The following is a 14,027-nucleotide window of genomic DNA, read 5'->3' on the forward strand; positions in this document are numbered from 1 at the left end:
ATGTTGAACCTGTAGATGTTGAATATATATATATATATATATAGTACAATATTGTCATGGACCAATAAATATACGTATATACGATAATATTTAATCTTCAACATCTACACGTTCTAATTACAGAATTAAATGGAAAATGCCCAAAAGTAGAGTGTAAACATTTGGTTTTTCCGTTAACACTTTGCTGTTTTCAAACCAATTAAAGAAAGAGAAACCTCAAATCAGTACTGTGTACCCCTTAGGAATACTATAGACAAGTAACACAATAGTTTGGTTCCCCCTCTAGCTGCCCTCTGGGCGGGCGGACACACACACCCAGACACAGACACAAATACACACACACACACCCTTCTAGAATGCAGTTTCAGTTTAGGAACACACACACACACACACACACACACACACACACACACACACACACACACACACACACACACCCTTCTAGAATGCAGTTTCAGTTTAGGATGTGCTCCACAATGTGAACCAGTCGGCGATGGCAGTCGTTGTGGTTGCTGTTTTGGGGGAACATTAACCAGCTCAACCCACTGCTTCTCCTCACGCTGTCCTGTGTCTCTGGCTGTCTTTCCCTCTGTCCCTCCACCCTCCCGGTCACCACAGTGCTGAAGACCGTGCCCTTCACCGCGCGCACCGCCAAGCGCGGCTCGCGCTTCTTCTGCGACCCCGCCCTCAGTGACGAGTACCATTACTAAGCTTGTAGAACGCTCGCTCCCGCTCCAAGGTTGCTGGAACACACCGCTCGTTCTCTCTCTCGTTCTCCCTCTCCGTGTGTGTGCGTTTGTTTGTTTGCCTTTGCCCCTTAACACACTCTTTCTTTCACTGTCCGTCGCCGGTAACCTGTGCATGTGTTCCGAGCCGACCCGTCTCGGGAATACTACCGGGGATAGATGGTGTTATACTGTGTGCTTTTGAAAGTGTTTGTGTGGGTTTGAGTGTGTTTGTGTGTGTTTGCATGTGTGTGGGTCTTTCTCCCCTTTCAGCATGACATTGTGGTGGGATAACCGTCTTGAGCTCCTAATGCATGTGAAAATACGTGTGAAAATATATACGAAGATATATTTATCATCGTAGCGAACCGCAGCAGACCCAAATGTCACACGGGACGACCTCGAGGCGGGGCCTCGAGTTCGTCCTTATCCGGACTGACATGAGATGACTGTTTTTAAGTCGTCAAAATATACGATGTTTGTCGCCCCCTGCTGACCATAAACGGAATAACACGTCTCTAGATATATAAATATTATAACAATATTTAGTGACTTTATAGCATCTCTCCATTCTGACAGAAGATAATGAATTCTAACCTCTGTCACCTTTTAACCAATAACATGCCTCTAAGACTAATGCGGTGATTTCTGCAGAGCTATCGCCTCTGGTATTATATATTATAAATATAATATGATGCTTTTCAACTCCTGTTTCTATGAACACTGTTTGTTTACGATGACATCGCTGTTGCTGTTCTGCTAATGTCTCGCATGCAAATCCCCCTTCCGCCGTTGTTACCCACAATGCATCCCTGCTGCCCTTCGTACCTCTTACCTTGTGCTTTGCTCGGCCATCTGCTGATAGGTCACCTTCCTGTCACATGACTTTCATTGCCTTGGCAGGCGTGACAAGGTCCTAATCTCTAACATGACGCATGAAGTGTTGTGCCGCAGCAGACGATGAAGGGGGTGTTTTGAAAGTCCCTGATTGTTTTGTGTTCACTGCTTGCCGACTAACAAAAGCCAACTGCCGCCAGTGGAAAAGCCTCACCTAGTTGCCATTTTTGCTTTCTATTGGGTGCTCATTGGGTGGTTGTATGCATGCCTTGGTGGAGGTGTCGTCGCCTTGTTATCTAAACACTCATAACCACTCTGTGTTCACCCTGTGTTTTAAAATGGGGTTTTGGTTTGTTCTGTCGTGCTGGTCCGCCTCTCTGCAAAGCAGTCTTGAGTCTTTAAAAACACAGGAAACTAAAACAAACAGTAAAAGCTTCTGCCTCTTCGGTTCGCCGTCCTCTGTGCCAGTTAACAGGCTCAAGCTCGCCATGTCTATTAAGCCCCGCCCCTTTGTGATTTGGTGTAAGTTCATTGGCCAGCGGCCTACTCAATCTCCCCCCCATGCCCTCTGCCCTCCCTCGCTCGCTTTGCCAGACCGCAATGCTTCTGCCCGCCCCAGTGCGGGATGCTACCTAGCAGGACCCTGTCCCCCCATCGCCATAGCTTTACCGTCTTTGTTTTATTCATTTTAACCTCCATTTTGTCTTCTTCTCATCCAGCCCTAAAGAAGAATAATATTACTATATTCCCCACTGTCTACTCGAGGGTAAGGAAATCCTCTGTAGTGCTGGATGTGACCCAAACCTGGCAAGCATTTCCTCTTTTTACTCCACCTTTCCCCCCCCCCCCCCCTCCCGCTCTCCTCCCCCCTCCCGCTCTCCTCCCCCTCCTTCCTCTCCTCCCCCCTCTCACCTCCCTCCCTCCTGCTCTTCCCCCCCCCCTCCCTCTCTTCCCCTCCCTCCCTCCATCCCTCTCTCCCTCTCTCCCTCTCTCCTCCCTCCCCCCCACCATGATGTGCAGTCACCTCACCACCTGTTTTTTTTATATCTCTGATCATATTTCTATTTACTATTCATCCCCCCCATTATTCATCACTTTGAATAACTTTTTCGCATTTGGTTCCAACAATTTCAGCAAAGCATTGGCAAAATATCATTCCAAACACCTAACTGGATTATTCTCTCCATCTTGGCAAGGAGGCAACATCAAAAGCCCCCCCCCCCCACCCCCCCAGTGTAGTTATTTTAAATGATATGTCAGCAAGAGACTTGAGAGAGAATCGTGTTTTAGTTTCCCTGTGTTTTAAACTCAAGCTGCTTTGTTAGACTGGACGTCAGCGATGGCTAGACCCCACGATACGTCTGACCCCTGCTTTGTGTCCCCACCACACACACACGCACACGCACACGCACACCAGATCTGAGGAACCAGCCATACAGGCGAGCCGATGGTGTGCGTCGCAGTGGCCGCCGGCGTTTCGATGACCAGAGCCTGCGGCCAATCAACAGCGGGGAGGTGGTCATGTGACGAGGGACCGCAGGAAGATGTGATGTGGATGGGTGAAGGAACGTGCGATGGTTTTAGAGAGAGAGAGAGAGAGAGAGAGAGAAAGAGAGAGAGCGGATGGATGTGAGACGGAAGATGCCGGGAGGAGGATGCTGCTGAGTTTCCTAGCAACCAACAGAGATAAATATGTAAATATATACATGAAAGAAAACGAAAAGACAATGAATCTCTGGCGTAGGAGTAGCCTCTGGAATAAGAAGGACTGGGGTGTGTGTGGGGGGGGGGGGTTAGACCGATGGAGTGGGAGAGTGGTCTGCAATGTTAAAAAGAAAAGAAAAGTAATTTGCAAAGTGCCTGAACTTTTCATGTGATGTCATAACGTTGTTAGTTTTCGATTTGTTTTTCGTCCAATTGTCGATAGTCATTACAATCCATGAAACACCGCCAGGCTTTAAATCCTTAAGTCATCTGGGATGCGATGAACCAACTGGATGATACGGTGATACGTAGCAGGGCAGTGGATACTGGGAAGAAGAATTGGAACTTGCACAGAATGTATGGAACGCATTCCGTGTGACAGTTCCGGAACCCTCCGGCACGAGGATCCAAGGCCGCATTACTTAAGCACATTCCAAGACTCCAGGGATTCCTACTATGACCCAACGTGCTTGAAAAGCATTTTTTCAAAACAAAATGGCTTTTCAATCTTTTTTTCTCCAAAAGGGTTCCTTGTCAAAGTATTAGCTGTTGAGATTTAAGCGATGATTCGAAAAATCGTAGAAAAGGTCTGGTAGGACCGTGCCACGGTGACTTTGAATTATTTCAAGAGGGATATGAGTTGTTGGAGGATGGGGCCAGGTTAATGTGAACTTTATATTGCACATCATTAGGACGACTCAAAGCTTATTCTTTGGTGAGGAGAGAACGAGGCTGTCCCATCGCAGTGATGCGATGTTAGTGTGTCCTCCATTTTGTTTGAATACAGTTGTGTTGTGGGTCAATACATGAATATACCACCAGAGTGTTCACTATGAGCAGAGTGTACCCAGGACACTGAAGCCCTTGTGATGAATACACGATGGAAAGGTGGATCGAAATACTTTATTTTTGTTTGTTCGAAATTGTTCAAAGGGGATTTGGAATCAGTGCAGCCATCTTCATATCCTTATTGTATTTTTTATTGTATAGTATTTAACCACTAAAAAGGTTTCATTCTAGCTTTCAATGTTTGTTTTTGTTTCATGTGACCTTTCCATTTGGCAGAATGTCAGTTAATGACGGCTCCTCTACGTCGACATGGCAAAAAAAAACAAAAAAACAGTTTTGTAAATGTACAGATATTTTGCTACAAACGTAAATTTTGTTGTTCCCTTTTTTTAATTCCTAATTCATATGACCCGTGAGGTTCATATTGTAAATATTGTTTAAACAAAAGTTTACAATGCTCTGTCTTCTACAATTTGAATGTTATTAACTTATAGTTGTTTTCATTTCTTATATTTAATTAAACCAAAACAATAGCCTAACAAATCATTATTGTAGAGCGCTATGAAGGCTTCTCATACTGGATCACTTCATTAAATACCGAGTGGATCAGAAAACTACACTAAGCCAGCGACGCACACAGCACGGGATGCAAGGGTTTCATACACTGTGTTTGAGTGTGTGAATAGCGTTAAAATTTGAATCTAATTTGGACCTCAATGTTGACATTTGTTTATTTCTTTAAACAAGTTACTGCCAATCTAGAACATAATAGTTTGATAGCAATGGAACATTGACATGAAATCGATTTAGCCTTTCTTATTTGATGTACCAGGTTCGAATAAGGCTGTTTTCCAGTAGCTGGCTTGTGTAACGTTGTGATCCATTCTATTCTCTGGACCAAAAATAACCCATTAAAGCATGTTGTGCATTACCATGTTCTCTGAAGAACGTCCTGCTCATCTCTTCTCCTGGACTGGATAATACTGGCATGTCTCTTTTTAAATCAGAATTGTATTTTAGGCATTGTGTGCTGACTATAAAATACTTAAAATAACTTTTTTTTTTACGTTAGGTGGGATTCTTAATGAATACGATCAATTAAACTATTTACATTGAATGGAAGTTTGTTTAATTCACTGCTGTTTTGGTCCTGGCACAGAAATGTCCTTTGCACCTAGTTTTGATAAACTGCCAATTTAGGTTCCGCATCCCCGTAAAGCACATCACATGTCAATGGATATCTCTCGTGCGTTTTGAGCAAACTTCTGAAGGACCTGAACGGAGCAGTTTTATTTTAATGTTATGAAAGAGCTGCTAACACATTGAGCGTCACACTCACTCAAATAGAGTGGCGAAGTCACGCCCCTTCCGGTAGGGCTCATGGGACCTATGAGATCGAAAAATATGAATGGGTGTCAATGGAGAGAAAATAATTATTTTCTGGTCCCAGTCTTTATATGCCCTGGATTACACATATGTTGTTTGTGGATTTAAATGATAATTTTCATGCAAAGAAAACTAAAAATGTTCGTGAAGAAGTTTGATAATTTTAGGTTTTATGTGAGGCCGCTTTGTGAACTACAGCTCTTCGCTGCTCTCGACGCATATGATATACGTCGCCACACCCGCCCTAGGAACTCGGCACAGAGATGGCGATCTCTCTGCCCCACTTCACCGCTTTTTCCAAGGGGAGGATAAAAGCATCGAAAGAGGTGAAAACCATTATAAATCGGGGCACGTGCAGAGTTTCAGTTATGCCGATGGGAAGATTGTCGGTCTTCTCCACGCCAGTCGCAGGGAGCGTGACGTCACATACGAGCCGTGTAGTCTTTCTCGTTGTGTTTTCTCTACAGCCTTTATCTGAACAATTGCACAATGAACGGTCGAACTCTTTGCATGAAAAATTATCCTTTAAATCCACAAACAACATATGTGTAATCCAGGGCATATAAAGACCGGGACCAGAAAATAATTATTTTTCTCTCCATTGACACCCATTCATATTTTTCGATCTCATAGGTCCCATGAGCCCTACCGGAAGAGGCGTGACTTCGCCACTCTATTACCGTCTTCACATGCTCTCACCCCGCACACAGGGACGCGGGAAGTCAGTCCGAGGGGGGGGGGGGGGTGCTGAGAGAGAATCTATATAATGACGTCATAATAAATGCTGCGCAACATCCGTTGTTTACAGAGACGAGATGAGGGGTCACATTCAGGGATCCGCTCTGATAAACACTCTACTGGTGTGTAAAAAGAGTTCTGCCAACTAGCCACTGTTATTCACAAACGTTAGCAAATAAACAATGTGGAAATTAGAGTCAACTCGGCTGATACTGGGCTGAATTTCACACACTAACAACATGCCGACAAGCTGTTGCGGTCCGGGATTATACACAGCGTTATAACAAGGTTTCAGGAGGTTATTTCTAAAGGTTTGCAAAGGAAAGTGACAATAATAGAAAGCCTTAATTTTCATCCAGACTTACGAGTTGTCTGATATGAGGAAGGTGACGATTTCTCCGTCAAGTGAACCGCCCGTCTTTGCTCTTTTTTTGCCAACCAGTTTACGTGCGGGATTCCAGAATCAAAACGATAACATTCAACATGTCTATTAATATGGCAGCAACATTTTACACCAGTTTTAGAATGTTCACTACAACAGATGTTGAACACCAACATGCTTATGTAAAATCAGCATAGTACCGATAATATGATAAATATCATAAAAAGGGTGGATGTCAATAATTTAATGAAAAATCATGTTGTATGATAAAAATTGTACAACAAAAAAAAAGTATTGATTTGTTCAGAAAACTTTCTCACTTGCAGTTGCAGGCAGGGGCCGCTGCAGCACCCTAAGCACCCCCACTTCCCGCATCCCTGGGTAACACTGTTGTTTTTTATTGGTCGTCATGAAAAAAACCTAAGGGGTAACACTGGGGTAAAAAAAAAAAAGGGAAATAATAGAAATACACACATACATTTTAATGTCATGTATATCCTCTTTAATGATGATTGATTATTGTGTATTGTCATCGACTCAGTGGTGCAGTGGGGTGCACTGCCTAACCCCCTGCAGACCGGGGTTCAAGTCCGGTTGTTGACCTCTGTTGGAAATAAAACATAAGGGGTAACACTGTCGTTTTTCTTTGGTCGTCATGAAAAAAACCATAAGGGGTAACACTGTTGTTTTTTATTGGTCGTCATGAAAAAAAACATAAGGGGTAACACTGTCGTTTTTCTTTGGTCGTCATGAAAAAAACCATAAGGGGTAACACTGTTGTTTTTTATTGGTCGTCATGAAAGAAAACATAAGGGGTAACACTGTTGTTTTTTATTGGTCGTCATGAAAAAAAACATAAGGGGTAACACTGTTGTCTTTGTCAAATAAAATATAAGGGGTAACACTGTCGTTTTTTTCTCAGTCATCATGAAAAAAACAAGGGGTAACACTGTCGTTTTTTTTCATGACGACCAATAAAAAACGACAGTGTTACCCCTTGTGGTTTTTTTCATGACGACCAAAGAAAAACAACAGTGTTACCCCCTATGTTTTATTTGATAAATATCGACAGTGTTACCTCTGTTGGAAAAAAAACATAAGGGGTAACACTGTCGTTTTTCTTTGGTCGTCATGAAAAAAACCATAAGGGGTAACACTGTTGTTTTTTATTGGTCGTCATGAAAAAAAACATAAGGGGTAACACTGTTCCTTTTTTTATTGGTCGTCATGAAAAAAAACATAAGGGGTAACATTGTTGTTTTTTATTGGTCGTCATGAAAAAAAACATAAGGGGTAACCATGTTGTTTTTTATTGGTCGTCATGAAAAAAAACATAAAGGGGGTAACACTGTTGTTTTTTTTGGTCGTCATGAAAAAAAACATAAGGGAAATAATAGAAATACACACATACATTTTAATGTCATGTATATCCTCTTTATTGATGATTGATTATTGTGTATTGTCATCGCCTCAGTGGTGCAGTGGGGTGCACTGCCTAACCCCCTGCAGACCGGGGTTCAAGTCCGGTTGTTGACCTCTGTTGGAAATAAAACATAAGGGGTAACACTGTCGTTTTTCTTTGGTCGTCATGAAAAAAACCATAAGGGGTAACACTGTTGTTTTTTATTGGTCGTCATGAAAAAAAACATAAGGGGTAACACTGTCGTTTTTCTTTGGTCGTCATGAAAAAAACCATAAGGGGTAACACTGTTGTTTTTTATTGGTCGTCATGAAAGAAAACATAAGGGGTAACACTGTTGTTTTTTATTGGTCGTCATGAAAAAAAACATAAGGGGTAACACTGTTGTCTTTGTCAAATAAAATATAAGGGGTAACACTGTCGTTTTTTTCTCAGTCATCATGAAAAAAACAAGGGGTAACACTGTCGTTTTTTTTCATGACGACCAATAAAAAACGACAGTGTTACCCCTTGTGGTTTTTTTCATGACGACCAAAGAAAAACAAAAAAACAAAAAAAACATAAGGGGTAACATTGTTGTTTTTTATTGGTCGTCATGAAAAAAAACATAAGGGGTAACACTGTCGTTTTTCTTTGGTCGTCATGAAAAAAACCATAAGGGGTAACACTGTTGTTTTTTATTGGTCGTCATGAAAGAAAACATAAGGGGTAACACTGTTGTTTTTTATTGGTCGTCATGAAAAAAAACATAAGGGGTAACACTGTTGTCTTTGTCAAATAAAATATAAGGGGTAACACTGTCGTTTTTTTCTCAGTCATCATGAAAAAAACAAGGGGTAACACTGTCGTTTTTTTTCATGACGACCAATAAAAAACGACAGTGTTACCCCTTGTGGTTTTTTTCATGACGACCAAAGAAAAACAAAAAAACAAAAAAAACATAAGGGGTAACATTGTTGTTTTTTATTGGTCGTCATGAAAAAAAACATAAGGGGTAACACTGTCGTTTTTCTTTGGTCGTCATGAAAAAAACCATAAGGGGTAACACTGTTGTTTTTTATTGGTCGTCATGAAAGAAAACATAAGGGGTAACACTGTTGTTTTTTATTGGTCGTCATGAAAAAAAACATAAGGGGTAACACTGTTGTCTTTGTCAAATAAAATATAAGGGGTAACACTGTCGTTTTTTTCTCAGTCATCATGAAAAAAACAAGGGGTAACACTGTCGTTTTTTTTCATGACGACCAATAAAAAACGACAGTGTTACCCCTTGTGTTTTTTTTCATGACGACCAAAGAAAAACAAAAAAGCAAAAAAAACATAAGGGGTAACATTGTTGTTTTTTATTGGTCGTCATGAAAAAAAACATAAGGGGTAACCATGTTGTTTTTTATTGGTCGTCATGAAAAAAAACATAAAGGGGGTAACACTGTTGTTTTTTTTGGTCGTCATGAAAAAAAACATAAGGGAAATAATAGAAATACACACATACATTTTAATGTCATGTATATCCTCTTTATTGATGATTGATTATTGTGTATTGTCATCGCCTCAGTGGTGCAGTGGGGTGCACTCTGCCTAACCCCCTGGAGACCGGGGTTCAAGTCCGGTTGATGACCTCTGTTGGAAGGTTCTTTTCTCTATTTCATGCGAATTATAAAGTCAAGTATAACCTTTGTGATGACTTTAACCGGTGTCTTGATGGTGCATTGTTAAGTTCGGAGGTTAACACTCTAAACAGCTCATGTTCCGAACCCTGCAAAAACGTCGACAGGGGTGCCACTGTCGTTTTTTATTGGTCAACATGGAAAAAACATAAGGGGGAACACTGTTGTTTTTTATTGGTCGTCATGAAAGAAAACATAAGGGGGAACACTGTTGTTTTTTATTGGTTGTCATGAAAGAAAACATAAGGGGTAACACTGTCGTTTTTTATCAGTCATCATGAAAAAAACAAGGGGTAACACTGTCGTTTTTTTTCATGACGACCAATAAAAAACGACAGTGTTACCCCTTGTGTTTTTTTTCATGACGACCAAAGAAAAACAACAGTGTACCACTGTCGTTTTTATCAAATGAAACATGAGGGGTGACACTGTCGTTTTTCTTTGGGAGTCACGAAAAAAACCATAAGGGGTAACACTGTTCCTTTTTTTATTGGTCGTCATGAAAAAAAACATAAGGGGTAACCCTGTTGTTTTTTATTGGTCGTCATGAAAAAAAACATAAAGGGGGTAACACTGTTGTTTTTTTTGGTCGTCATGAAAAAAAACATAAGGGGTAACACTGTTGTTTATTATTTGTCGTCTTGAAAAAAAAACATAAGGGAAATAATAGAAATACACACATACATTTTAATGTCATGTATATCCTCTTTATTGATGATTGATTATTGTGTATTGTCATCGCCTCAGAGGTGCAGTGGGGTGCACTCTGCCTAACCCCCTGGAGACCGGGGTTCAAGTCCGGTTGATGACGTCTGTTGGAAACAAAACATGAGGGGTAACACTGTCGTTTTTTTTTGGTCGTCATGATAAAAACCATAAGGGGTAACACTGTTGTTTTTTATTGGTCGTCATGAAAGAAAACATAAGGGGTAACACTGTTGTCTTTGTCAAATAAAATATAAGGGGTAACACTGTCGTTTTTTATCAGTCATCATGAAAAAAACAAGGGGTAACACTGTTGTTTTTTTTCATGACGACCAATAAAAGACGACAGTGTTACCCCCTATGTTTTATTTGATAAATATCGACAGTGTTACCCCTTATGTTTATTTCATGACGACCAATAAAAAACAGCAGTCTTACCCCTTATGTTTTTTTTCATGACGACCAATAAAAACGACAGTGTTACCCCTTATGTTTTTTTTCATGACGGCCAATAAAAAACGACAGTGTAACACTGTCGTTTTTATCAAATGAAACATGAGGGGTGACACTGTCGTTTTTCTTTGGTAGTCACGAAAAAAACCATAAGGGGTAACACTGTTCCTTTTTTTATTGGTCGTCATGAAAAAAAACATAAGGGGTAACACTGTTCCTTTTTTTATTGGTCGTCATGAAAAAAAACATAAGGGGTAGCATTGTTGTTTTTTATTGGTCGTCATGAAAAAAAACATAAGGGGTAACCATGTCGTTTTTTATCGGCCGTCATGAAATAAATATAAGGGGAAAACACTGTCGATATTTATCAAATAAAACATAGGGGGTAGCATTGTTGTTTTTCTTTGGTCGTCATGAAAAAAAACACAAGGGGTAACACTGTCGTTTTTATCAAATGAAACATGAGGGGTAACACTGTTGTTTTTTATTGGTCGTCATGAAAAAAAACAAGGGGTAACACTGTCGTTTTTTTTCATGACGACCAATAAAAAACGACAGTGTTACCCCTTATGTTTTTTTTCATGACGACCAATAAAAAACGACAGTGTTACCCCTTATGTTTTTTTTCATGACGACCAATAAAAAACGACAGTGTAACACTGTTGTCTTTGTCAAATAAAATATAAGGGGTAACACTGTTGTTTTTTATTGGTCGTCATGAAAGAAAACATGAGGGGTAACACTGTTGTTTTTTATTGGTCGTCATGAAAAAAGACATTAGGGGTAACACTGTTGTCTTTGTCAAATAAAATATAAGGGGTAACTGTCGTTTTTTATCAGTCATCAAGAAAAAAACAAGGGGTAACACTGTGGTTTTTCTTTGGTCGTCATGAAAAAAACCATAAGGGGTAACACTGTTGTTTTTTATTGGTCGTCATGAAAGAAAACATAAGGGGTAACACTGTTGTTTTTTATTGGTCGTCATGAAAAAAAACATAAGGGGTAACACTGTTGTCTTTGTCAAATAAAATATAAGGGGTAACACTGTCGTTTTTTTCTCAGTCATCATGAAAAAAACAAGGGGTAACACTGTCGTTTTTTTTCATGACGACCAATAAAAAACGACAGTGTTACCCCTTGTGGTTTTTTTCATGACGACCAAAGAAAAACAACAGTGTTACCCCCTATGTTTTATTTGATAAATATCGACAGTGTTACCTCTGTTGGAAAAAAAACATAAGGGGTAACACTGTCGTTTTTCTTTGGTCGTCATGAAAAAAACCATAAGGGGTAACACTGTTGTTTTTTATTGGTCGTCATGAAAAAAAACATAAGGGGTAACACTGTTCCTTTTTTTATTGGTCGTCATGAAAAAAAACATAAGGGGTAACATTGTTGTTTTTTATTGGTCGTCATGAAAAAAAACATAAGGGGTAACCATGTTGTTTTTTATTGGTCGTCATGAAAAAAAACATAAAGGGGGTAACACTGTTGTTTTTTTTGGTCGTCATGAAAAAAAACATAAGGGAAATAATAGAAATACACACATACATTTTAATGTCATGTATATCCTCTTTATTGATGATTGATTATTGTGTATTGTCATCGCCTCAGTGGTGCAGTGGGGTGCACTCTGCCTAACCCCCTGGAGACCGGGGTTCAAGTCCGGTTGATGACCTCTGTTGGAAGTTTCTTTTCTCTATTTCATGCGAATTATAAAGTCAAGTATAACCTTTGTGATGACTTTAACCGGTGTCTTGATGGTGCATTGTTAAGTTCGGAGGTTAACACTCTAAACAGCTCATGTTCCGAACCCTGCAAAAACGTCGACAGGGGTGCCACTGTCGTTTTTTATTGGTCAACATGGAAAAAACATAAGGGGGAACACTGTTGTTTTTTATTGGTCGTCATGAAAGAAAACATAAGGGGGAACACTGTTGTTTTTTATTGGTTGTCATGAAAGAAAACATAAGGGGTAACACTGTCGTTTTTTATCAGTCATCATGAAAAAAACAAGGGGTAACACTGTCGTTTTTTTTCATGACGACCAATAAAAAACGACAGTGTTACCCCTTGTGTTTTTTTTCATGACGACCAAAGAAAAACAACAGTGTACCACTGTCGTTTTTATCAAATGAAACATGAGGGGTGACACTGTCGTTTTTCTTTGGGAGTCACGAAAAAAACCATAAGGGGTAACACTGTTCCTTTTTTTATTGGTCGTCATGAAAAAAAACATAAGGGGTAACCCTGTTGTTTTTTATTGGTCGTCATGAAAAAAAACATAAAGGGGGTAACACTGTTGTTTTTTTTGGTCGTCATGAAAAAAAACATAAGGGGTAACACTGTTGTTTATTATTTGTCGTCTTGAAAAAAAAACATAAGGGAAATAATAGAAATACACACATACATTTTAATGTCATGTATATCCTCTTTATTGATGATTGATTATTGTGTATTGTCATCGCCTCAGAGGTGCAGTGGGGTGCACTCTGCCTAACCCCCTGGAGACCGGGGTTCAAGTCCGGTTGATGACGTCTGTTGGAAACAAAACATGAGGGGTAACACTGTCGTTTTTTTTTGGTCGTCATGATAAAAACCATAAGGGGTAACACTGTTGTTTTTTATTGGTCGTCATGAAAGAAAACATAAGGGGTAACACTGTTGTCTTTGTCAAATAAAATATAAGGGGTAACACTGTCGTTTTTTATCAGTCATCATGAAAAAAACAAGGGGTAACACTGTTGTTTTTTTTCATGACGACCAATAAAAGACGACAGTGTTACCCCCTATGTTTTATTTGATAAATATCGACAGTGTTACCCCTTATGTTTATTTCATGACGACCAATAAAAAACAGCAGTCTTACCCCTTATGTTTTTTTTCATGACGACCAATAAAAACGACAGTGTTACCCCTTATGTTTTTTTTCATGACGGCCAATAAAAAACGACAGTGTAACACTGTCGTTTTTATCAAATGAAACATGAGGGGTGACACTGTCGTTTTTCTTTGGTAGTCACGAAAAAAACCATAAGGGGTAACACTGTTCCTTTTTTTATTGGTCGTCATGAAAAAAAACATAAGGGGTAACACTGTTCCTTTTTTTATTGGTCGTCATGAAAAAAAACATAAGGGGTAGCATTGTTGTTTTTTATTGGTCGTCATGAAAAAAAACATAAGGGGTAACCATGTCGTTTTTTATCGGCCGTCATGAAATA

General features: G+C 39.8%; 1 long non-coding RNA gene across 1 annotated transcript; it reads left to right on the top strand.

Moving 5' to 3' along the window:
• The first annotated feature begins 6 nt into the window (after positions 1 to 6).
• Positions 7 to 5,172, top strand: LOC132448752 (uncharacterized). Its single transcript, XR_009523417.1, has 2 exons — positions 7 to 2,328; positions 2,980 to 5,172. It is a non-coding gene; the product is annotated as an uncharacterized LOC132448752 (long non-coding RNA).
• The last annotated feature ends 8,855 nt before the right edge of the window (positions 5,173 to 14,027 follow it).

Source organism: Gadus macrocephalus, chromosome 20 (genome assembly GCF_031168955.1).
Source record: "Gadus macrocephalus chromosome 20, ASM3116895v1".
In the NCBI taxonomy this organism is placed as follows: Eukaryota; Metazoa; Chordata; class Actinopteri; order Gadiformes; family Gadidae; genus Gadus; species Gadus macrocephalus.